This window comes from Acinonyx jubatus, chromosome B2, assembly GCF_027475565.1.
Source record: "Acinonyx jubatus isolate Ajub_Pintada_27869175 chromosome B2, VMU_Ajub_asm_v1.0, whole genome shotgun sequence".
Taxonomy (NCBI): Eukaryota; Metazoa; Chordata; class Mammalia; order Carnivora; family Felidae; genus Acinonyx; species Acinonyx jubatus.
In genome coordinates, this window is record NC_069385.1 from 5,110,574 (window position 1) to 5,137,400 (window position 26,827).

General features: G+C 43.2%; 1 long non-coding RNA gene across 1 annotated transcript; it reads right to left on the reverse strand.

Moving 5' to 3' along the window:
- Positions 1 to 790: 790 nt before the first annotated feature.
- On the reverse strand, positions 791 to 9,036 carry LOC106985041 (uncharacterized). Its single transcript, XR_008298215.1, has 2 exons — positions 7,418 to 9,036; positions 791 to 1,266 (listed from the first exon to the last, which is right to left on the reverse strand). It is a non-coding gene; the product is annotated as an uncharacterized LOC106985041 (long non-coding RNA).
- Between the last annotated feature and the right edge of the window lie 17,791 nt (positions 9,037 to 26,827).

A 26,827-nucleotide genomic window follows, 5' to 3' on the forward strand; every position in this document is an offset into this window, starting at 1 on the left:
AAACAGAGGCTGGAGGACTGTCTCCATAGATATTCTAATGAGTTTTTGAGTTGGGAAGAAAGAGTAGCCCCGATTTATACAGAATCGCTCCCCACGCTCCCAACGTGCTCAGGTCAAACCTCTGGCGTATTCCTGACCCCCTCCCTCCCCACGTCCCACCTCACTCCAGTTCAGAATCTGTAAGGTTCTAACTGATGGCAAGGTTGGGATGTTTTTCTTGAAAACAGGAACCCGATCAGAGCATGTTTCATGAAATATTTTTATCAGCCCCAACATGCTATGCAAGGCAATGACAGCAAGAATGGTTTCAAACGAGCAAATGTTCGTAGAGCCCCCAGCCTGTGTGTGACGCCATACTGGCTGCTGTGGAAGAAACAGGTGGGGAAACATGTCGTCAAGACCCTGAAATTCTGTTGGACTTAATTAGAGACTTAAAGGCCCAGGACATACTCAGCAAGGACTAGGTGTCTCCAAGAAGCACGAGGCGCTACGGGGCTCAAAGAAGGGAGACATCACATCAGGCTGAGAAAGGCCTTCTGCGTCGGCCATGAAGGACAGAAGTTTAGAAATTATCTCTAAAAAACAGACTGAACAGATTAACGGATTGCAGCCTGCCGGAACCCTACAAACAAAGGCCTGGCATCCAAAAGTAGTGCATAAGTAGCATCTTTCCACCCATTCACTAGTTAACTCAACATTTATCAAGAGCCTGTTCTATGCCAGGCACCTCTCTGGGCACTGGGAGCGGAGAAGGGAATGAAATGAAACAGACTCTCCTAGAGCTTAGAAATAGGTCATATCCATGGGTTTAAAAATATCCCAGAGTAATGAGGGGTGATCAGTGGGAGGGATCGTCTGCGGATTGTGGAGCCCACCCCAGGAAAGGAGGATGCCTGGAGGAAGGAGGAGCTGAGGGACCCCGAGACGAGATGACCTTGACGGTTTGCAGAAGGCCAGCGTGGCTGGAGCAGAGACAAAGCAGCAGTAGTGAACCTCGTGAGCCGGGGCAGGAAGTGTGGATTTTGTCTTAGGTGAGGCAGGAGGCACAGAGCAGTCTGAGCAGAGGGGTGTCATCTGATCGGCATTTGTGAAAGGCCACGCTAGGTGCTGAGGTGCTGACTGCCAGGGTGGAAGTGAGGACTCCACTCTATCCAAGGGCCCATAGTGGCTTGCACGGGAGGCAGCAGTGGGAATGGAGGAAAGCGAATGGCTTCGGATGGTCCCCGAGTTCGAGCTGACAGCATTTGTTGATGGCCTTGTCCGAGCCTTGAAGAGAAAAATGAAAGAAGGCTTCAAGATTTTTGCCTTAAGCAACAGGGAGTCTGGTTTCTAAGACAGAGGCCTGTGTGAGGGCACATTTAAAAGGAAATTCTATTTCGGACATAATATAAAAGTAAGACAGGAACCAGAATAGGATGTGGAATAAGCTTTTTTGTCTTAAGATCAGCAATGTTGGAACAGTTTTCTAGATTTTTTCAATCCAAATGCAGTGGATAAACCAACACTACAGGTGACAATCCATAGCCATTTCTGACAAAAATAAAAAAGGACATCAAACAATTAACTATCAGAAACACAAGAAATGTACATTAAAACAAGAATGAGATCATATTTTTTTACCCAAAGAGTGGAAAAAATTAAAAGATCAGTAACACCCAGTGGTGATGCAGATGTGGGGAAATGGGCATTCTCGTGCACTTTTGACAGAATTGTAAAACAGTGCAACATTTTTGGAAGGCAGTTTGGAGGCAGCTATCCAAAGGAGTCAGGTGGCGTAATCCCACTTGAAATGTATGTTGCACAAAGTTGCCCATAAATGATCAGAGATAAAGGGGTAAGCGCATTCATCACCTCGGTGAAATAAGTCACCTTACATCCACATAGAGGAATATGGGGAGGTCAGAATAAAGGGAGACCTCCTCTCTACTTCTCATATTTCAGTACGATTTGAGTTTATGACACGAGAAAGACCACTTTTAAAGAATAACATAAGAAGTTAAAGATAAGTGTTAGAAAGTTAGACAAGACAGAACGAACAGAGTTGGCTTACCTGCTCGGTGCTGGCGAGGGTGTGGGAAGTGGTCACTTTCACACGCGGATGGCAGGAAGTTAATCTGGCACATTTCTGGAGGGCCACCTTAGCCACCTATACTAATTTCTTTGAACCATTCGTACACTTAGATGCACTAAACGGATGTCTAGGAATCTATCCTGCGTGACCCCCCTAAGGGCACACAGTCAAAGATTTATAAGAAAGAATGCTCATTGCCACATTACTCGTAACAGTGAAAAATGCGAAGACACTTAATTGATATTAATGATTTTCTAAGGCACGCTCTATACAGGGCAATCTAAGGAAGCATAGAAAACCACGTTATTTAAATTATCGAATGACGTGGAGAAGTGTTTATAGTAGGCACGAAGTACGAGAAAGAAAGGTGCAAATCTCTTCACGTTGCATAATCCCTGTTGACGCACACACACGTGCCTACACACCCATTCAAAATAATACTAGGAGAAACTCATCCGAAAAGTTAACAGTGATGGCTTCTTGGTAACAAAACTAGAAGTTGTTCATTGTTTTTCAAGGAACACCCATTCCTTTTATAATCAGCATGTTTTACTAAGAGAAGAGATAATAAATTAGTATGCCCGTTTATCCCAAAGCTCACCGGATTTTATTTTGGGTTTTTTTGCCCAACTTGAAAAGCCCCCGCAGGTCACTCAACTACAGAGAAAATTGCCTCAATAAAGCAGCTGCATTTCACACGTGCCTCACTGCCCACTCCACACTCGCTGCCACTCATCTTATCGATGTTGCGATGCTTTAACGCCATGGGGGTACAGGCAACACCTCGCTGGTACCTGGAGATATATGAGCCTAGACTCCGGGCAGCATCTGTTGCTATAACAGAAGGTCATTCCTCAGCAGAAATTGAAATGGATGTTATTTACTCTAACCAACACCGATTGCATCTCAGACTTAATAAATCACGTGCACACGTGTGGAACCAAGGGTCCAAGCAGGGGCAAGCCAGAGTCTGGGGAAGCGACATCTTGTCCATCTTTACCCTGAGTCCCTAAAGCAAGTCTAGGTCTAGCCAAAGTCGGATCATTCCGGATATAACCCCTCCCGATGTATACCCCACTCCCCTTCACCACGAGATCTTCACCAAGCCAAGTAAGCCCACTTTGGATCCTTTGCGCGTTCCCCACACCCCCCGCCCCATCCCTCTTCCACTTGTGTTCTCTCTCAAAATAAATGAGTGAACTTTTTTAAAAAAATTACTGAATATCAGGTAAGAAGCTAAGTACTGGACATTTATGATACAATTTCATCATTGTAACAGTCCCATGAGACAGGAAGCTTACACTACCCCCATTTTACAGAGGAGCACCTGGGGCTCAAGACAAGAAACGTGCCCAAAGTCACAGCCCATAGACGGTGGAGCTGGGATTTGAATCCAACTGATCTGGCTCCGAGCGCCCACGCTTACCTGGTACGACAATACACCACGCGGGTATTAATGCTATATCAGTATCATGGGGCCACTGTGCTGGAAAAGCAAATTTTCCTGTTACTCAGCACGCAGTAAGCTTGTGGTGAATACCAGCATTGTTATTAAACTTCCCATATAAGGCTTCCAGAAGAGAGAAGGAAGAACAAAACTTCCTAGGGACCTCTGTTACCATGCATGGCTCAGTCCTACCATCACGTTCCCCCGGTGCAAGATAGTACCTGAACCAATGTCTCCGTGCATTCTCAAGCCCTGTGGATCCGGAGGGTCTGGGCGGATGTACCAGGTGACCCTGTGTCCTGGGGCAGCCTCTCCGGACTGGTTGCGTGAGATAACGATTCCTGCCCTTATGGTTTCCACATGCTAATCAGAATTAATTGGCCAAAATCATTTTAAAAGTCTAGGTGCTTCATACATTGGTGCTTAATTACGATATATCATTTTCTCCGAGCAGGTACTCGGACCCTGGAGATGAGTTCTCTCTCCTTATCCCTTTAATAAGGAGTCAGTCCTGGACTTGCGTTCAGTCAACTCCTTCCTGAAATACAAGAAACAGAACCGATGGTGGTTTGATCTCTCTCGTTTCTTAGTTAAATGGATTAAATAGAAAGATAAAGAGCCATCTTTAAACTCGTGAACTTTTTTTTTTCTTTTGCAAGCATTCTAAAAGCTTTCATTTCACAGAATGGATATTGCTGTGTGGTCTGGTCACACACATCGAAGGTATGGGACATTCTAGTGTCCTTATGGGTGTCATTTGATGTTCTGCTTGTAACCTTGCTGCCTGTCATGGAGGCCAGTCACTGCCAATGATCTTCAATCACGGGCCACGGACAAACCTCCATTTGCTCGTCCTCACCCTTCCAATAGATGTGATGTTTCCAGAGAGCCCTCTCACATCTCTTCTCAGTAGATGTCCAGCATCCTCACGGAAAGTATGGAACAAAACCACAGTTACTACAAGTGCAGAAGAGACGTCTGGTAAACAGCTAGGACTTTGAAGAAATCTCCACACGCCGCTTGGCCGATCTTGAACATTTGAGCGCGCGTCCCTGGATTTCTGTCGCCGGGCATGCCCACCTCCAAACCCTTTCCGGTCCACCCAAGTCTCTTTAAGTGAAAGGAAGCTATTACCCTATAAAAACTTTAAACTGTATATGTCCTCAGCATCTCTAAGCCATTACAAAAATCATGCAGCTAATGACTTGGCATATGCCCACGACCCAAAACTTGGCCTTCTGGGCATAGCCTGATGAACGCCTCCTCACCTCTGCAATGACCCCAGGTTCAGCTGCCAAGACCCTGTCCCCTCCACTTCCCTCCATGCCTGGCCTGGCTGGCCCACGGCCACTCTTGCAAATGTGACTTCCCGGAAGTTGCTGAAGGACAGATCCCGGCAGAAAACCCCAGATTCAAGGATGCCTGAAGGTTAGAGCATGAACGTGTATCCACATTTTGCAGATGGGAGAGTAAGGCAGACATAAGAAGCATCGTCCTCGGATAACGGGATGAGTCAGAGGAACTCCCAGGAATAGACTGCAGATCTCCGTCTCCTATTACCAGCGGCATTACCGGGAGAAGACTGTGAGGGCACAGTGACCTCACACATGTTCTCAGCCCAAAAATATTTGTCTTGAGTCCTTTTCCAGCTCCTCTCGAGCTGTAATAAACTCAACTTTAAATCTTTTTTTTTTTCCTTCAAGTTGACAACAGAAGATCAGTGTTAAAATCCCACTTTGGAATGTGTGTTTATGAATTTGTGACTTTCTTCGGGGCTACTAGTCATAAATCCAGAGTACAGCAGGCGTTTCTTTCTGGCCGGATTTATGAGAACACCAAAGGCGGTCGGGAAAGTTGCGCGTTGCAAGGCAAGTGCTGCTGAAGAGCCACCAGCTATTATATTTGATCTGGAGACGGGGGAGTTTCCCGGGGCCTGGGAATGGGCAAACTTGGACTCAGTGAAGAAGAAGGGAAGGAGGAGGGGAGAAAAGGAAGTGGGAGAGGGAAAGACATGGGGGGAGATAAGGAAAGAGGGAGCAGAGGGAGGAAGACCTACCTTAGTGGTGATTACAGACCAGTCAATGAAAGTTTGACGTTTGATTAAATACTAAAATAAATGCTCCAAATAAGGGTTCCTTTGCAAATGCAGGCAGACAGTCATGATTGTAACGTGGGAGAAAATCCTGTTGGATCCCTTCTAGCTCCTTCTCTGACAATGAAACGCGGCACAGAAACAGGCTCAGCCAGGGGCACCGTCTACTGGGGCTTTAGTAAGAATGTTGACTTTGGAAACAACACAGAAAGGTGATAGTCTAAGAGTCTCAGAAGGGCTCTCCTGAGCCTGTGGGGACATTGCAAAGTCATGATGTTCCATGGAGTACAGGGAAGGGGCGATCATGGTTCCCAGCCTGTACTCTTGTCTGAATGGGTGGTCAGGACGAGGAATTGACCAACGCTTGTAAGAGCAGCGAACTCACATGTTAGGACACAAGAAAGGATCCAAAGCGACCTTGACGAGTAGGCTAAATCAGCCTCAAAACCATGATGTATTTAATACTGACACAACTCAGTGTAAAAACAAGAACTTAAGGCGGGGGGGGCCTCACTAGTTCTGACTGACAGGAGACTGCAGACATGGTGTCCTGATTTTAAACACATAAAGGAAGTCAAGATAATGCAATGCTGGCAGGAAGGGGCCCAGCAGGCTTCTTCTTTTTTATTTTTATTTTTGTTTTTATTTTTTTTTATTTTTATTTTTATTTTTATTTTTATTCAGGCCGTCTTCTTAGATGTCCCCGGCACACCAACACTTCTTAAGTAAACAAATGGGTGCTTCCCCTTTTGAAGACTCCACTTGGTTAAAATTAAATTCTCCCTGATGTTTGTTTCGCCAGATTGATTTCCCAGCGAACTACATCGTTATAAACGATGGAAAGATGAACGTCAGGCTAGCCCCAACGAATGATTTCAAATTCCTAATTAATGTAATATGAATCAATGAGTGCCCTTAATACAAAGAGAGGGTATGCCAGCCTTCCCCAAAAGAATGTTTTAGTGAAACTCTAGTCCTAAGAAATTTAATGGAAAGGGGTTCCAAAGACAAATGTAATAACAATAATAATAATATCAGTAATAACAACTAACACACACACACACACACACACACACACACGCACACTACTTTATACCCAGCACTGCTCTGAGAACCTATGTCTCCAGGATGCTCAGTGAACCCCGTCCCCCTTTTATTTACACACTATGGACATTGACATTTTACACTCTGATGGTCCCTAGAGAAAAGGAACCTACTCAACTTTGTTTTATCTGATATGTCCTCAGCTGATTTGACAATGGAACCTTATTCCTGCATAACATCCATTGATAGCAATTGTGAAATGCTGAGGTACATTTCATTAATCCATTCCACAAATATTCCTTAAATGCCTTTTTTTTTTTGCCAAGCACCAAAGTGAGCAAATATCAGAAAGAGAGACAAAACAGTAGAGAACTGAAGATCAAGTAAGATACCTATTAGAAGAATAAACCAGTAAAGCGTATAACACGGTCTTGTTTTTATAAGACCCTAAAGGAAACAGCAGAAAGAATGCCTCCCAAAGATTGGGACACATACACAGCTATGGCCAGCCCGAGTCTGTGTGGCATTTGCAGCGTGTTGAGTTTATCCGCAGACAGGTGAGGAATTTTGAGAACCTCTACATTTCAAAATAAGATGTATTTTAGTTGTCTTTAAAGACCCTAAATAATGTAAATCTGCATCAGAGACAAAGGAGATTGGTTCAACTTTGAGGAAACCTTTCTGGCCCCATGAAGAAATGACAACAGAGGCCCCAGGAGATCTTAGCCCTCGACCCCCCCTCCCCACTACTAGGATCTATTACCATCTTTGATCTGTGGCTGGCCAGCGTTGCTTGAGGCAGGGGCTTGAACTGGTATCACTCTGGAACCTCATTCCAGACCTTTAAGTGTGCCTGAAGACGAAGAAGAAAAAGTGTGTGCGTGCACATGCACACGTGCCTGTGTGTGGGTATGCATGTGCGTACGCGTGGGGGGGTAGAAGGGAGGAAAATGGACTGCAAAGATCGGCCCAATATTAAATATCAAAGCCAAGAGCAACTCACTGCCCTTACTCAGGGAATGCAGAGAGTGAGAAAAAAAATTTAAATCATAATCACCATCAACCTTGGTTTATAAATCGGGTCAAATTTGCACACTTTGCTGTATCCATTACCCCCAATTACAGTAATTTCCATTTCCCCAAGGCATTAATTGAGAAAGGTAAATTTATGGGAAGAATCAAAGTGTCAGCTTCCACATTCTCTTAAGTGGCGTCAGAGTTCTCAGCTTTTTCATTGAAAATTCTTTCTCTTGTTAAATTCCAACGGTTAAGGACAACTGTTCAGGTTGGCCCTCTGGTTTAAACACCACGCTCTGGAGTCCACTCTCCTCTCGAGGTGTGAATTCATGAGGACGTCAAGAAGACAACAGGATAAGTATGGGTGAAAACCAGGGGGCAATGAATGTGGCACCTGTGTCCTCATAAACAACAACTCAAGTGCAAGTCTCACGTGCTCAGTTATTCTAAGATCAGCTGTGGGGAGGACCACACCACTGAGGGTAGAGTTAGTATGACAACAAGCAAGCCAACAAGTCACTAGAGGGGTGTGTGTGTGTGTGTGTGTGTGTGTGTGTGTGAACTTACACACATGCATGTACACGCAATCATCATATAAACTCCTCTGCTGTCTTTAAAGACTGAGTCTAGCTGGTGGTCTTGTCTCAAAGCCTCCTCACTCCCCACCCACCCCCCCACGCCATCAAGCTCTAATGCACATATTATACACACACACACACACACACACACACACACACACACACACTCCCAGACTCCATCGGATGTCTGTTACTACCGGATTTTAGCCATTTGCCATCCGCATCAAAAATAGATGATCGGTATGTTCAAAAACAGTCGGACTGATTCATAGCTCTAATGAAGGCTGCACTTTAGAACATTTATAGCCATGACGTAGCAACCCCAGAAAAATTTGGAAAATTTCAGTCTTCGAAGCCAACACTACCGAAGCTGGGCTCAGAGAATCAGTCCTCTGTTTATAAAAGAGGTGCTCGTAAGTCTCCTGCAGCCTGGGGACGTGTTTTCGTTTTGCTCCTCTGTCTTCCTGGCAGCTGTTCTTGCCGAAGACGGAGGGCAGGAACTCGATCCCACAGCTCAGTCCCTCCCCTGGCCTCTGGGGAGCCCAGGGTCCCGCCCAGGCTGAGCCTTGTTTGGTGCCTTGCAGCAGAGAGAGAATAGTTTGTATAAAAGAGACGCGAATTTCCAGAACGTTCGTAGTTAGGTAACATCTCCTCCCCTGCTCCATCGTCAGATCCCCTCTGACCCCCACCTGCCAGTCCAAAGAATTCAAACTCACTGTCCTTCTCGCCAACTGAGCACACAAGTTCCAATCCACCAACTGGAAAAAGCCACGAAGAGGCTGTCGGGTCTGAGGCTCTGGGGGACGTTTTCCTTGCTGCCTGGAAACCTAAACAGGCCTTAAATAAATGCTCTGCAGTTTTCTTGCCATTGTTCTCATTGTGAGCAGCACCTCTAGCCCTCCTGTATCAGCTCTTATCTTCACAAGGTATCTGTCCCTCCTTCCAAACGTGAGCCCTCCCAGCAGAAGGTAAGGCCCCACATTCAAGGGCCTTTGAACATGAACGTATAACTTCATTGTTATCTCAGGTGAACTCAAAGTATAAAATCTGATTTGCACGTACTCTCCAGAAGCTTTGATGCCTGGGAATGGTTTCTGAGAAACTGGAAAATCTTAATAAAAATCCAAGGAATCTCAATGACTTCTAACCAGCGTCTGAATTTTCAGAGAAAGGGTATCTGGGGAGAGAGAAATCTGGCAGCTGAATCATCTGGAGAAGGGGGCAATAAGGTACCAAAGGCTGCTTGAATGCCACATAGCGTGAGCACTGTAAGTGCTAACCAGTCACATGAATATTTTTATTCGTGCCCTGTCCCTTCCTTGTCCTTGAGTATGCTTTTGTGTCTCGCCACGCAGAACCCTACAAGTGAACGAGAACCAGAGTCTGGACTTTCTTTCTGTCAAATAGAGCCAATTTCATTTCTAAAGTTTCCTGAGCTACTTTGTAGAGCTCACATCGCTTTTCTTCTTATTGGCTTGGATCTTGTGGATAATTTATTTAAAAGACTTAACTGGTCCCTTATGGCTGGAATCCATTTTAATTTCTAAATTGACCACTCTTCTCAATTGAATTTAAAGATGAACAGGCTACCTGTTTCAGACTGGAATAGTGACCTCATCCACCAACGTTGGCCTGTGGGTGTTGACAAAGCCTAGTTCATCAGGCAGCACCCTTGACTCTACTCCTCAGGGCAATCCCACAGAAAATGCCTAACAGATATCCTGAGCCTTCATGTGTAGTCCTGAAAGTCTAGTGAGCCATCAGCCAGGTATCCCAGTCATCCAGAATGGCATCGCAGAGTAACATTTACTGTGTGCAAAAGAAGGTGCTAGCAACTCGAGAGAATACAGAAAGGAATCAGCAAGGCCCCTGCCGTCGGACTGTTTATACCCTCTTAAGGGAGCAAGACATCACCTCGTGTAACAAATGAAAGCATGATGAATTCTAGTATGGAAGAATAAAAAAATCCATACATGTGTGAGGAAGAATAACTCCAAGAGAAAGGATGAAAGAGGGATTGATGAGCTGAGACTTTTGGACTCAGAACATGGGATGTCCTGTCCGCCTCACCGTGTGACTCAGACTGTAGACTCCGGTGGTCCCTGGGCTTAGGGACACCATAGTCACCCCATGCTGGCCCCGAGTGGGGTTGGATGGCATGGGTCTGGGTGGCTTCTAACATGCACCCAAGAAGGGGTGCCAAAGCTTACCCAGTAGAAAAGGTGAAATCAGCCCATTGAGACAAGCAGAATGTGGTCCACCCCAGATTTTGACACTTCTTTACCTTTCTATCACTACAGCCTTGCAAATAGTTGCCCATCTAGTTCCCAAATATCAGGGGTGGGTCGGACAAGCTTAACAAATGACTGAAATCTCTTCTGTATTAGATTAAGAAAGACCTGTTACATAGATCATGTCTTCTTGGAATGCAATTTTATTCTTTGTCTTTTAAATTCTTTTATTATAGGGGAGCCTGACTTCGGCTCAGGTCACAATCTCATGGTTCATGAGTTCAAGCCCCACATCGGGCTCTATGTTGACAGCTCGAAGTCTGGAGCCTGCTGTGGATTCTGTGTCTCCCTCTCTCTCTCTCTGCCCCTCCCCCATTCATGCTCTGTCTCTCTCTGTCTCAAAAATAAATAAACATTAAAAAAAATTTTTTTAAAGAGTAATTCTTAAGATATTAAAAATAAAGTTGTTCTTAAGTGATATCTAGAAGGTGGGCGGAATGCAGGGGTGAATTTCTTTAAGAATAAATAGCTCTCGCTCATCGAACCCAGGAGCTCTCCCCCCAGCAGGCTCTGCACTAACACAAAGGGCCACAGAAGAAAAGACGCTCTTCCCGAGGATAGAGCCCCAGCCGGCCCGCCTCAGTCTGTTGACCTCCTGGTCTCTTATCAAGACTTTGAGGTGAGCCATCAGGAAACTCCCACTGGACACTTTTTACTTTTACTTTACTTTCTTTTTTTTTTTTTAGTTTATTTTTATGTATTTTGAGCAAGAGAGAGCATGAAGTGGAGGAACAGACAGAGAGACAGACAGACAGACAGACAGAATCCCAGGCAGGCTCTGCGCAGAGCCTGATGCAGGGCTCAAGCTCACTGACCGCGAGATGGTGACCTGAACCAAAATCAAGAGTCAGACCTTAACTGATGAAGCCACCCGGGCACCCCTCCCACTGGACACTTGAAGGAAAGCCTGTCAGTTACCTCCGATTTCTCAGTCCTCGGATGGCCTGGGGTGCAAACTGCCTCCGAGAACCACTTCCTGAGAGTCGCGACTACCTCTGCCCGTTCCAGGGGGTGTGATCAGGGCTTTCTCGCAGAGCCCCAGGAGCTCAGAGAGCCTGAGCACAGGTAACGTGCTGAGAAGGTTTCCACCAAACGTCTGTTAACAAATAATCCGCAGAGCGCTGGCGACAAGTGGCTGGGACAGAATGGTCCCCCTTCTGCCTAAGAACTACTCCCCCTCCGTGTCGGACATTCCAGCTAACCAATGAAGGTAGAGCTTCTTCTGGGCCAGCCAGTTATAGCCTGAGTTTCTCTCACTTATTCCTCACTGGTTGGATGGTTAGTTCTATGTGTGAGCTCGTCTAGACCACGGCACCCAAATGTTTGTTCAAACACTGGTCTAGGTGTTGCTGTGAAGACAGTTTTAGCTGAGACTAACATTAAATGGATAGACTTTGAGTAAAGCAGATGACTTTCTACAGCGTGGGTGGGCCTCATCAAAACAGTTGAAGGTCCCAAAAGCAAAGATTGACCTCCCTCAGGAAGAAAGACTCTGTCCCCAGATGGTCCACCGACCTTCTCAGCAACACTCACGCGTCCCTGGTTTCCAGCCTGCTGGTCTACCCTGCCAGGCCCACAAGCATATGAGCCAATTCCTAAAAGTAAATGTCTCTTGCTCTCTCCCCCCCCCCCAAATATGTGTGTGTGTGTTGTGTATTTCAAATTTAAAGCCACGAGATATACAGTTGCTCAATGTAAACTTCCAGCAATCCTTTTGTAGAACCATTTATGTGACACCAGAATTAATTTTTCCTAAGTAAAGCCTGGGAAAAAATATACTACAATATAAAAATATGATCATTTCTGGGTGAGGGATTTGCAGGTGATTTTATTTTCCTATACTTCACCTTCATTTTACTAATATCACACATTAGCATGTATTGCATTTATCATCAGAAAAATAACGTTAGTAAGAACAATTTTTAAACACAAAGAATATATCCTATTGGGTCCCGTTCGTTTGGCGATCCCCAGACTAGAAAAACCCAACCGGTACCAGAATTTCTTTCCACTCATCTGTCCTTCTCCAAGCAGCCTGGAACAATCCTCCCTGCTTCTAGAACAGCCCGCAGAGGTGCAAACCCGCCCAGCATAAACAATACCAATGGCATCATTGCCATGATGTTGGTGATAAAAAACTGGGTTGTTGCAGTTTGGATGAGTCCCTCCAGATCCCAGATACAGGGCTAGAGAGAGTGACCTCCCCCAGGCCACAGCTCCCCTACGACAGCGTGGGGGGCCTTGACCGTGGCTCTCCTCCATCCGCCAGGACCAGGAACTGGAAGGCACTCGGCTCCCTGCCCAGGGGCTGCACTCCCTGAGGTCTCCTCGCTCCCCCTGGCAGTGAGAGACTCTGGGAAGCCCCGAGCGAAGAAATGCTGTTCTTGAAAATGCCTTCAGTAGCGCCCGAACTATTCACAAAGTCCATTAATACATCAATACAGAATTAGTTTTTTTTTTTTGGCCAGGAAATAAGAGGATGCTGGGCCCCTAGAAAGACTTTGGTTCGCCTGCTCCAGGGAGGGAGAGCTAAGTTTTTAATTTCTGCACCGCATCCCCTGCCTCTATCTGCAGGCACGTTATTCAGCCTAATTCCAGAGTGAAACTAAAAGGTGTACAAAAGTCTGAGCAAAGTCACTCACAAAGGCAAAAAAAAAAACAACCCACGAATAGCCTTGTTCCCACAGATTCAATCAGTAGTGCAAGACCTACGGAGCTTCAGAAATTTAAATCAGACCGCACAATTAATGACCAGAAATTCCAATTTCATGTTAATTAGTTTTAATTAAAAATTTTCCCTCTGCTTATCTACCAGGGCTTAGTGTCAGTACCCCAGCAAGGCAATCTTTGAATTCCCTGCATCAGACGCTCTACCTTTGCAGCTGAACAAGAAAACAATTCTCCGAACGGCACCTGAGCGGCCCATGTGGGGCCAGAAGAAGGCAGGTAATCAGGCAGGAAGCGGGACCCGCGAGCACACGCTGTAAGCTTGAACGTGAGGACGGTGCCCAAATGGCAGGAGATTCGTTCCTTTTGGGGTGTCCAGGCCTTAGCCACATTTCCCCTCCTAACACGGCACAAGACATGTACCCAGACTTCCCGAGATGACCACTGCAATGTGATGGGAGCGTCAGACATCAAGGAACAGGAAGGTTATAAAGGAAACTGCTTTTCCACCATTTATCAAGCTCTAGCGGCCGCCCTCCAAGGAAATAAGGGGGGGGAAGCATCTGTTTCTGGGCGTCTGGGTAGCAGAGAGCTGCCTGGCAACGTAAGAGGACGAGGGGAATCTGTTTGTTTGGGGGACGAGAAGGAATTCTGTCAACGGCGTGAAAAGGCGCTTTCTGCATTCGTGAGCATTTCCCCAGGGACCACAAACAGGCCGCAGCCGCCACCTCCCCTCTCCAGATGACCCAACACACACTCTCAGTCACAGGTCTGTCTTTCAAACATCATCATGTGTGAAAATTTCACTCCGATCCATTTTGTGGAAGGGCCGTGAGAGACAGCCATGGGAAGCCTCTCGAAGCATCGAGAAGCCTGGTAGCCAACAGCCTCAACCGCACAACCTTGCCTGCCTCCACTAACACACCCGTCTTGCTTCCGATCAAAGCACCCTCTGGGGTTTTATACCGGGAGCCCCTTCTGATCAAAGGGCCCAAGTCAGGACTCTTAGATGGTCACAGCGGTGGGCCGCTGGGTCCTATATATTTCCGTGGAAGCTACACTTGTCTGGAAGGTCAGTCATCAAACGGGGCTCATTTTTCACCGGCGACAAAGGCGCTGCCAAGGTCTTCAGTTTGTATGGAATGAGGCTAGTTTTGTAGGAGGGAGTCGGTGAGCACGGGAGCAGTTTTGTTTTTAAAAACACACCCTAGAAGATTTAGAGCTTTAAAAATCACAAGCGTTGATCAAGCAGTCAGGTTTTAATGAGCTTTGTGAAGCAAACGATAAAGCGAAAGTTAATGGTTGTTTATATATATATATATATATATATATATATATATATATATATATATATATAAAATCCCTATTGAGGAAATCTTATTGGGGCACCTGGTGGCTCAGTCAGGGAAGCGTCTGCCTTTGGCTCAGGTCATGATCTCATGGTTCGTGAGTTCGAGCCCCACGTCGGGCTCTCTGATGACAGCTTAGAGCCCGGAGCCTGCTTCAGATTCTGTGTCTCCCTCTCTTTCTGCCCCTCCCACACTCACATTCTGTCTCAAAAATAAATAAACATTTAAAAAAAATTTTTTAAAGGAGTTCTTATTATCCCAAAATTCGCTATTTACACTAGAATTATTATAATGAATGAGATAATAGGCTGGTAAGGTGAGAGAGAGAGGTAACGATGAGTGTAATCAAATAATACTTTTTATTGTGTGCTTGTTAATTCTAGAAAATGCAAGGAAACTTGACACTATCCCTCTAAATACTTTAAAGACATGTTTTAAGCCCGGAAATGGGCTCATAATACAAATGCTGCTTTGATGAAGGACACTTCTATTCTTCTTTAGACAGGTTTGCTCGCTCATTTATTTTTTGTTTTACCAACCCCCCGCCCCACCCTTCTCTTCTTTCTGGTCAGTCACTTTGCTCAGACAACCAATGTTTACCAGCCGACAGCTTTCTGTGTTGGTCGTACCATCATGGCGGAAGAGTATACATCTATTCATCTAAAATGTTGTTTTATTTAATCAATGCTTTATAAACACTAAAGACTTTTCTCTGCCTTTGTCTTCTCTCACTTAACCACTGCGCCCTGGAATCCCTCTGTTTCCTGGTTTAGTACTCCTTCTATTCTAGAGCCGCGTACTATTCCATGGTATTGAAATGCTATCAAATTCTGGCCCCAAAGTATCATCAAGCAACCTGTTGACTTTATTGCTTCGTGGGGCAAGGGGAACACCTCTCAACAGAGCCATGGCAACATCTCAGGGAGGGAAGGGCCCAGAAGGATATTTGTTGAGATCTGGATGTCAGGCTTAAGGTGAGTCTTCCACGTTGGAGGCTTGGTTGGGTTGGGTAAGGATCATTCATAATTTTCTATTTCTGGTTCTTGTAAAATAGCTTATCCATTAGAAGCTTTATTGGGGTATAAATGACATACAATGAAGTGCACATATTTAAGTTGGGCAATTTTATAAGTTTTGACACACGTATACATGCATGGGACCAACACGACAATCAAGATAGTGAACACACCCCAGGCGACAACTGATCTGCTTTCTGTCAGTGTGGATTCTAGTTACATAAGTGGAATCATACCACATGCACTCTTTTTGGTGTCTTTCACTGAGCAATATTACTTTGAAATTTTTTTATGCTGTATGTATCAATAATTCATTCCCTTTAGGGGCACCTGGGTGGCTCAGTCAGTTAAGCTTCTGACTTCAGCTCAGGTCATGATCTCGCAGTCCAGTCTCGGGTTCAAGCCCCGCATCGGGCTCTGCGCTGACAGCTTGGAGCCTGGAGCCTGCTTCGGATTCTGTGTCTCCCTCTCTCTCTGCATCTCCCCTGCTCACGCTCTGTCTCTCTCTGTCTCTCTCAAAAATAAATAAACATAAAAAATGTTTAAATAATAATAATAATTCATTCCCTTTAGAGTTGTAAAGTACTCCACTGTATGGATATATCACAATGTGTTTATCCCTCCCACCACTGAAGATCATTTGGGTTGTTTCCAGTTTCAAGCTTCTACAAATAAAGCTGCATTAAGCATTTGCGTACAAGTCTCTGGAAGGGCATAAGCTTTCATTTCTGTCGGATAAATCGCTAGCAGGGGAATAGTTGGATAATATGGTTGCTGTTTACCTTTTTAAGAAACCGGTCAAGAAGACATCCAGACGGCTAACAGACACATGAAAAGATGCTCAGCATCACTCATCATCAGGGACATGCAGACCAGAACCACAGTGAGACAGCACTCGCACCAGCCGGAATGACTGGGATCCAAAAGACTAGAAATAACAAGTGTCAGTGAGGAGGTGGAGAAAAGGGACCTCGTGCCAGAATGTAAATTGGTGCAACCACTAGGGAAAATAGTACAGGCAGTCCTCAAAAAGAATTACCACGTGATCCAATAATTCCAATTCTGGGTATTTACCCAAAGAAAATGAAAACAGTAATTTGAGACAATACACATATGTATGCCATGTTCACTGCAGCATTATTTAGAGTAGTCAAGATATGGAAACAACCCAAACATCCGTCCATAGATGAATGGGCAAAGAAGATGTGGCATTTACACACACACAATGAAATATTAACCACAAAAAGAATTAAATCCTGGGTAGCTCAGTCAGTTAAGCATCCGACTCCGGCTCAGGTCATGATCTCACAGTTCGTGAGTTCAAGCCCTGCTTTGGGTGAGCACGAGCTCTGCTCCTCTCTCTCTTCTTCTCTCTCTCTGCCCCTCATGGGATTCTCCCTCTCCTCCCTCTCTCTCTGAGCCTCCCTCACTTGTGCTGTCTCTCTCTCTCAAAAAAAAAAAAAAAGGGTTAAATCTTGCCATTTGCAATTATATGGATGGACCTACAGGGTATTATTATGTAAAGTGAAATAAATCACACAAAAAGACAAAACCATCTGATTTCACTTATACATGGAATTTAAACACCAAAACAAGTGAACAAAAAAATGAACAAACCAAGAGAAACAGACTCATGAAATAAACTGGTGGTTCCCAGAGAAGAGGGGTTGGCGGGATGGGCAAAACAGGTGGAGGGGATTAAAAGGTACAAGCTCCCAGGTGCAAAATAAATAAGTCATGGAGATGAAAAGTACAAAATAAGGAGTTTGGCCAAGAGTATGGTAACAACATTGTGTGGTGATAATGTCTACACTCATGGTGAGCATTCGGTAATGTGTAGAGTTGTCAAATAACGACTTTGTACAACTGAAACCATATAACATCATATGCCAGGTATATAGTTCAATATCAGAAAGAAAGAAACTGCCAAATATTTTCCAAAGTTGTATCATTTTATATTCTTACCAGCCCCGTATGAAATTTACAGTTTCTCCACATCCTGGCCAACACTTGGTGGGGTCAACCGTTTTAATTTCAGACATTCTAATAGGTGTGTAGTGACATCGCATGGTGGTATGAATTTCATTTCTTCAGGGGTTAATAATGTTGAACATTAATGTCTCATAGAGCAGAGTGGTCTGTCAATGTTAATTGGATCATGATGACCCATCATGCTGTCCACGTCTATTATTTCTTTGCTGACTTTCTGTCTTCTTGTTCTTCTAACTTTGAGAAATGACTGTTGAAATTTCACACTATAGTTGTGGATTAGCTATTTCTTCTTGAAGTTCTTTCAATTCCCAGTTTATATTTCTGAAGCTCTGTGATTAGGGTCATAAGCATTTACAATGTTTACATTAGGCCCTTTTGACTAATTATCCCTTTAAAATAAAAGGAAGAAGTAATGACTTTCTTTGTTCCTGGTAATATTCTTTGATATTTTTTGGTGTTAATACAGACACTGCAGCTTCATTTTGTCTGGTCTTTTAGCATGGGGTATCTTTTTCCATATGTGTATGCTTAATCTATTTGTGCCTTTTTTTTTTTTAATTTGTGCCTTAAATTTAAAGTGTGTTTCTTATGAACAACTTAAAATTGGGCCTCACTTTTCATTCAATTTGACAGTCTCTGCCTTTTAAATGGAGTGTTTAAACCATTTGCATTTAATGTGATTATTCACATGATTAGGGTTTACTCATCATTTTGCTCACACCTGTTCATTCTTGTTCTTTTCCTCTTTTTTCAGTACTTTGGACTAATTGAATCTCCCTTATGATTCCATTTTATCTCTTTTTTTTAGCTCATTAGTTATTACTCTGCTGTGTTAGTTTAGTGGTTGCTTTAGGACTTGTAGTATACATCTTTAATTTATCACAGTCTACTCTTAAGTGATGTTACACCATTTCATGTATAATTTCAGGAACTTCTAAACCATATACTTCAATTTCTCCTGTGCCTGATTTTAAGCAATTGCTTTTAAGGAGAGTTAATCACAAAAATTCCTGTATATTTATCCATGTAGCTACCATTTCCTGTGTTCCTAATTCCTGTGTACAGATCTAGATTCCCATCCAGTGTCATTTTCTTTCTGCCTTAAAGGGCTTCCTTTAATTTCTTGTAGTGTGAGTCTGCTGGTGGTGAATACTTTCAGGTTCTGTATGTCTTGTTTTGGAAAGATACTTTTTGCTGCGTATCGATTTATAAACACTGAGCGATGTTTTTCGTCCAAGACTTTAAAGATGTCGCTCCTCTGTTTGGTCGTTTGCAGTGAGAAATCTGCTGTCATCCTAGCTGTTCTTCTGTAGACATCAGGACTTTTTGTTCTGGCTGCTTCTAAGGTTTTCTTTTTAGCCTTGGATTTAAGCAATTCAATCATGCTGTGCTCTAGTGTAGTTTTCTTCACGTTGTGCTTGGCGTTTGTTGTGATTCTTCAATCTGTGTGTTTATAGTTTTCATCATGAGTGATCACGGATTCTTCCACTATTGTTTTCTATGTTCCTACTGCTTTGGGAATTCCAATTTGGCGTTTATTACATCACTGGAAGTTTACTCACAGGTCACTGATGCTCTTTTTACTTAAACATTTTCTCCATGTTTTGTTCTGTGTAGGTCCTCTAACTATGTCTTCAAGTACACTAATCTTTACCTCTGCCATGTCTAATCTGGTGTTAATCCCATTCACTGTTTTCAATATTGTTGTTTCCATCTCTGTAAGTTCAGCTTGGGTCCTTTCCATATCTCCACATCTCCACTTAATTGGTTGAAAATATGGCATACTGTTATAATAACCTTTTTAAAAAAATATTTACTTATTTTTGAGAGAGACAGAGACAGAATGAGAGTGGGTTAGGGGCAGAGAGAGAGGGAGACACAGAATCCGAAGCAGGCTCCAGGCTCTGAGCTGTCAGCACAGAGCCCGACGCGCGGCTCGAACTCATGGGCCGTGAGGTCATGACCTGAGCCAAAGTCGGATGCTCAACCGACTGAGCCACCCAGGTGCCCCATTATAATAACCTTTTTAATGTATTTTCCCTTCTAATTCAAACACCTGGGTCAGTTCTGGGTCTGTTTTAATTACATGTGCAATTCTCCCACAGCGGGTCATATTTTCCTGCTGTTCCTTATGCCTCACATTGCAAATTTTATCTTTTTGAGTATAGGATAGTTTTGTCTTCTTATAAATATTCTAGAGTTTTATTCTGTAACACAATTAAGTTCCTTATAAACACTCTGATCCTTTCAGGTCTTGTGTATTGATAATTTGTCGGGCATGCTTGGAGCAGTTCTCTGTCTACAGCTAATCATTCCCTGCTACAGAGATGTGACCTTCCTGAGTGCTCTCTCCAGGGCCCCATGAGTTGAGTTTTCCAATATGGCTGGTGGGATCAGGCAATGTCCCAGCCCTTTATAAGCATTCACTGCCTCCTCCAGTCCTTTCAGATGGTCCCTCTTCTGCCTCCAACTAGTTTCTCCACACATCTGTGCTGATCTGCATTCTGATGAGTAGTTGAAGGGGCCTTCCCATCGGCCTTCAGGGCTCTCTCGCTGTGTTCTGTACTCCACTGCTTGGCCTTCTCAGACTCTCGTTCCATCCCCTTGACTCAGAGAGGCTGTGGGCTCACCCTCTTGTGCTACAACCCACGGATTCTCTCCAGGCAACAAGCTGAACAGCTATAAGGCACATCTTGTTTTATTCCAGTCTCTCCCGGAGCACTGTCCTTTCCAGGGTCTCTGCTCATATGTTCGGCCTGGTTTGGTGTGGTTTGATTTGGTTGTTTTAGGCAGAAGGATCAACGGGGTTCCTGTCATTCCTGAAGAGGAGTGCTCTATATGATCACTTAAGATTGATGGTCATAGAAGGCGATGATTTTGAACCAAAAGGTTCAATGAGTAAACTGTAGTTTGGTGCTTTCTATTAAATAATGTTTTATGTCTTTCAGAAAGTTATTTGCAGCTTTTATCTGTCTGGACAAAGATCCCCGAAATAATAAAAATAGGTTAATAGAAACACTATAATACTAAAGTTATGTTAAGGTAGACTGAATGCTATGTGGTTATAGAGTTGCTTCGGTTTCTCAGTATCCCTCTTGTCATTCTTCAGTCTGCGCTGAGGAGAGGCCATTAATGAAACCTGTTTATTTTTGTGAAAGCTCGGTTACTAAAACGAGCTCCCATAACAAAAGTCCCCTGGTATTGTTTTGGTGGAGACATTAACTTCCTTTTCCAGATATGCAAGATAAGGTTTTTTATATTTCTAGCTATTGTGGTGTTTGCCAAATAAAAAGTCACCGAATGGCTGAGTCCAGTTACCCCAGAAATCAACTGATTAATTAATCAATTTTGTAATTCCATCACAAGCAAAGGGAACAAAGGGAAACTGAGTAGTTCCAAAGGGAAATGTGTAAAATCCCACCAGTGAGTTTGATCATAAGCTTTAACAAGTAAATTGTAGCCAGATGTTGGGCCCATACCAAGGAATGCCTAATAATGCAAAAATCAATATTAAGAATTGGGCCTTCTAAGTAACATAGGTCAAAGTAGCCTTACCCTGGCTTGAAGAGAAGGAAGATCTAGAAAAATTAAGAAAAAAAAAAGAAAGTGGATTCAAGCATGAAGGTCTGTGGCCTTGTTCTATGGCTCTTATGTGGAAGATGTCTGCATTTCATGCAATCATTAACCTGGTTCAAAGTTCTGGGTAGAAGCTGTTTCATTCTAAAGGTCATCTGCTTCTGGGGGTTTCTAAGAACCCTCCGCTTGAAGTCTCCAACACAGAAAGTCTTCCAAGAGTTGAGAATAAGCTTTCGCCTCTTTAATTGAGACACATAACCCAAGAATATCCTCTTGGAATTTTGCTATTTTAGTTGTTACTAGTGCTTAAGAATGTCCTTTACTCTGGGGTTCGGCAGCTATCTTTTCCTGATGTCTCCTCCAGAAGTCCAGGTATCTGGGTTTTCGATGGTAAAAGCCTGCTTAGGAAGATGATATGGAAAGGCTTTCTGTACCTATTGATACACTTGGTTGTATGGATAAGTATCTGCAACATCAGACCATGTCTGCTTGCACTTGTGTGGAACCTAGAATTGGAAATGACATTTACAAATACATGGGCCTGCTTATTACTAATTCATGAGCACAAAGTCAATGAGTCTTAGAGGCATTTGACCGTGTCATTAAAGCCAATGGCAGTATCTTAGGTCATGGAAGTTCTAAAATACCTGTGAGTTTTGCTGATTTGAATTTTAGAATTCCCTTGGTTCTTTCTTTCTTTCCCGGAGATTGGGGAGGATCTAGACAGTAAAGTTTATGAGCAAGTGGCAGGTAGTAACAGTCCCAATAAAATGGAATTTTCTGTAGTAATTCCCCAAGTTGGGAACACAAAAGCAAATCATTTTTTTTTTTTGCTACAATGAAAATTGAAGCATTTCAGAAAGGAAAGACGTCAGTCCATCCTAAAAATAATCAAACCATGTTCAAAAGGCATATTGAAAGCCCACTTTAGAGGTCAGCTGTGTGAGATCTATTTGGAGATGAGCAAAGTGGTCCTGAGGTTTGGGCTCTTGCCCACGTCCCACATATACCCACCTTTACAATTCCCCCAGATTTCTGCTGTTGACAAATGAGACATGAGCCAGAGACTTCCCCATCAAAATTGGTAAAATTTCCCCGTAAGTACTGACTGAGTACCTTGGCCAGGTTTTCATCTTGTGTTGGGGGATTTTATACAAAAAGTTGTGCAAGCTTCTGTTTGATACTTTCCCACTTTGGACTTTTATCGCTTGCATTCTATAATAGTCTCCTTGCCCCTCTCCAAAGATTTAGTCTCTTGGTGAATTTTGAGGGTTGGAATCTCAACGGGGGCTGCCTGTCTAACATGATAATCAGCCAAGGTATTTCTTTCAGCTTCCATGTTACTGCCTTGTGTTTGAGCATCTACTGTTGTAACAACCTTAGAGACTCAGTCATTCTTTGTTTTTCTGGCCATTAATTGAGGTTCTTACTAAGGTCAAGAACTCTCTTTGTTTACAAAGTGTTCAAAAATCATGAACTATCCTCAGGGGCGCCTGGGTGGCTCAGTCAGTTAAGCATCTGACTTCAGCTCAGGTCATGATCTCACGGTTCATGAATTCGAGCACCGCATCGGGCCCTATGCTCACAGCTCAGAGCCTGGAGCCTGCCTCAGACTTGGTGTCTCCCTCTCTCTGCCCTTCCCCTTTTCATGCTCTCAAAAATAAATAAACATTTTTTTTTTTTAAATCATGAACCATCCTGAAAGCATAGCTATTTCCAGTATATATATATTAACCTCCTTATCTCTATTCTGCCCATTGGGCAGATTTTGCCTCTGGTAAGGGGTCTTTTTCTAGAGGTGAGGTGAGATTTGCTTCAGCTATACTCCTCTGATATTTTCCTGTTTCAATCCTCAGATAAGACCCATCAACAACCAAGAGTGAGTCTACAGTTTCTAAAAGGGTTTCTAATAAATCTATCAGGGGTATGGATAGTTCACAAACAGAGATTAGGGAGTCATGAGTTTCCCTTTCCTCAAACTATTGAAAGAAAAGTAGCAGAATTCAAAGGATTAATGAATGGAAATATGTGAGGAAATGGAAAAAGTAATAGGATTTCATGGGATACAAGCCTACTAGCTAAGAAATATTGTGCCTTCTTAGTGTGCAGCAAGGATTGTATGCCATGTCAGACCAACAAAATTAAAGGTGACCCCAAAGTCAAATCAGCAAAGCCTTTACTTGCCCAGCTGTTATGGCCATTGTTCAGAGACTATGTGGATAGGATTTTGCACAGAGTCAAGAGAAACAGTGTAGGACGCTTTTGGCTACTGATGATTCCCATGAAGCTGAATCACAATATGAAGCGCTTGTCTCTTACATAAAAATATATAGAAATGATTAGGTAGGCACAGAGTAGGAGGTTGACAAAGGGCTAATTTTGAATTATAGACAATCTGTTAATGTGTAGGGTTCTGGGAGAGATCTGGTTACCAAGGACTTGGCTAAGTCATATCATGGCATGACAATTTCAGAAAAGTTGGGAACCCGCTGTCTGTAGTAACAAGTGAGACCCAGAAAACTTCTTAATTGTGTCTTAGTTACTGGCCTGGACAAGTTCTGAAGGTCTTATAGCCTGTTATAAGTAAGAGATTTACCTCCTTAGGATAAATCATGCCCTAGGTAATGAAGGTTACCATAGTAAAATGGTAGCTTCTCTTTAGAAAGCTGCCCTTTCGGAGCTAAAACGGTAAGTAGATAGACGGAATGTATCTTAAAGCTTATCAACTTAGTACATTTTTCAAACACAACAAAAGGCCATCTACATAGTAGATAAGACTAGAATCAAAGGGAAATTTCAGGTCCTAAAGGACACGGCTGAGGAAAAGTAGGTCACGCCTCCATAAATCCTTGGAGCGTTAACAGTGTAGTTACATTGTTGACTTTCCCAAGAGAAGCAAGCAAATATTTACTATGTTGATATAAGGAAGCATGAAAGAAAATACATACAATGTACAACTATAAAATATAAATTCTCAGTAGGCACCAAGGTCAAACTAGTATCTGGGTTTGGTACTCCAGGGCCGGAGAGAATGACTAGTCTATCTGTGGTTCTGAGATCCTGAACAAGTCCACATCCGATATTGATTTTTGCTTGCTTATCTGTATTTGGTTTGGTTTCTGCTCATTCCTGCTGCTGTTGCCTGCACTGTTTTACCAGGAGGCCCAGGGTGTTACAAGAACGGGTACAAGTGTGACGAGTCCTTTCTCTATCAGACTGTCTGTTGGCTTTAGTCCTTCTTTAGCTTCTGACATTATATTTGGGTGGAAAATCACTCCATCTTATTGTTTTTCTTTCTTAGCTTCTACGGGTCTGTTCTTTCACCAATAGCCTTTCTGTTTATAGTATCTACACACATCTTTAATAAGTCTTACTCCTTACGGCTTCTTTTTTTAAATCGAGATCTAATTCACATATCATAAAACTCATCATTTCAAAGTGTGAAATTCAATGTTTTTTAATATACTCCCTACACGCTGCGACCATCACTAACATCTAATTCCATATATCATGTATGTATGATTTACATATATTTTCTCATGCTGTGAATTTTTTTTCACTTCCTTTCCCAACAAGTTCACAGACACACACAAAAGACATCCATAGTCTGTAAATCTTCCCCATAATGTAAGTGCTTAAGTCTTCAGAAACTGTAGAAGCTTAATTCTTTTGTAAAATATCATTGTAATGTTCATTCATCAAAATAATAGCAACTTTTCTTTGTGAAATGTCTACTCTCATCTAAGTGTTAGCATTAAAATAAAGGTTGGGGTGCCTGGGTGGCTCATTTGGTTAAGCATCCAACTCTTGATTTCATCTTGGGACATGATCTCATGGTTCACAGGATCAAGCCCCACATCAAGTTCTGCACTGACAGCACGGAGGCATCTTGGGATTCTCTGTCTCTCCAAAATAAATAAACATTTTTTTTTTCCTAAAGGTTACAAGCCCCTGGGTGGCTCAATTATTTAAGTGTCTGACTTTGGCTCAGGTCATGATCTCGTGGTTCGTGAACTCGAGCCCAGCATCGGACCCTGTGCTGACAGCTCGGAGCCTGGAGCCTGTTTCGGATTCTGTGTCTCCCTCTCTCTGCCCCTCCTCCACTCACACTTTGTCTGTCCCTCTGTCTCTCTCAAAAATAAACATTAACAAATTTTGAAAAATGAAGGTTAAGAGAGGTGAGGTTTAAAATAAAAAATTTGCATGCTAAACAAATAAGTGGCCTATTATCAGACCATCTAACTAAACAAATACCACAGACTCATAGTTCAGTTCATTGAAACCTGTAAAGCCATAGGAAAGACTAAAGCATTCTAATAACTTCCCCTTCTGCTTAGTGAAGATTTCGAGAAGCAATTATTCTTATGCCTAATGAGTAACACCATAAAACCAACCGAGTCCTACGTCAGGTACTAAACTCATACCACGGTTAGTCTGAGCTAAGAACCACCAACACCTCTAAATTAGGTTGAAAGACTCAACTCTGAGGTCAGATGGGAGGACACTTGGACATCGTGGAGAAAGATGTGGACCTTTGCTTCTGAGAAGTAAAAGTTCACCTCTTTTTACATGGCGGTTTTGCTCCCCAAAAGTCATTTGTAAGTTGTGCCGTTCTCAACCACATCCATTCTGTGTGTACCAGAAGTTTTGTTATTTAAAGATACATTACGTTAATCCTTTAAAAAACGAAGAACTCTGTGAATAGCAGTTGCTCTCCAGTTAATCTGTACTGTAAATTTGGATTTTTAAATACTGCAGTCTCTTAAAATAGGGCACACCTTGCAATACAGATTATTCTGCAAAGATAGAAACAGGGGATCAGCATGTTCCAGGGTGTAGCTTCGGTTCCTGCCCTTCGAGGAATGTGTTAGGTCTGGAAAGGATCCAGAGATGAGCAGCCACAATGATGAAGTTAATGGAAGACTAAGGCCATTGAGAAAACATTAGCGGAGTCGAGCTTATTTAACTTGGAACAGAGAAGGCTCAAGTCCCACTTGTTCCCTATCTTCAAGAATATACAATGTAGGGAAAGGGCTTACAGTAATATATGAAGTAAACAAACAGAATATACAATATGACTCTGGCTACGTAAGAGTAAATATAAATACGAACAAAAAGTACAAAGAAAAAACAATGACGAAAGCAGAGGATACATTGATGAGGTTATGGATAAAACGTATTTCTGTTTCACACTTCTTTTAATGCTGTTATAATGTTACGTTGTAACATACACTATTATAATATAATTGTATGTTATAATGCGTATGCTAAAGGCACAATAATGTCACATGAAATTTAGTGGGGGCAGCTTAGATAAGTGTGTATGGCAGCCATGGACAAACAGAGGAGAAAGAGGACACAGAAAGATCTTCCTCGCTTCGCAGAGCACCTCCCCTCCTGACTCATCCGCAGCTGCTTCCATCCCATTAACCCCAAGGACCCCAACATTGTCTCCCTTGGGTTAGCTGGGGACATCGTGCGTTTTCAGTCCTTGACTGATTCAAGAAAGATTAGTTGACCGCTTCCTGTATACCGGGCTGGGGATGTGCGGGAGCAAAATGCCGTCATCCCTACCCTCACTGAACTTATTATATTTGGAGCACAGTAAGTGCGGAGAGAGGAGCCAAAGAGGAGGCAGATGGAGACATTAGAGAAGGTGCTGAACCCGTATCTGTGAGCTTAAGAAA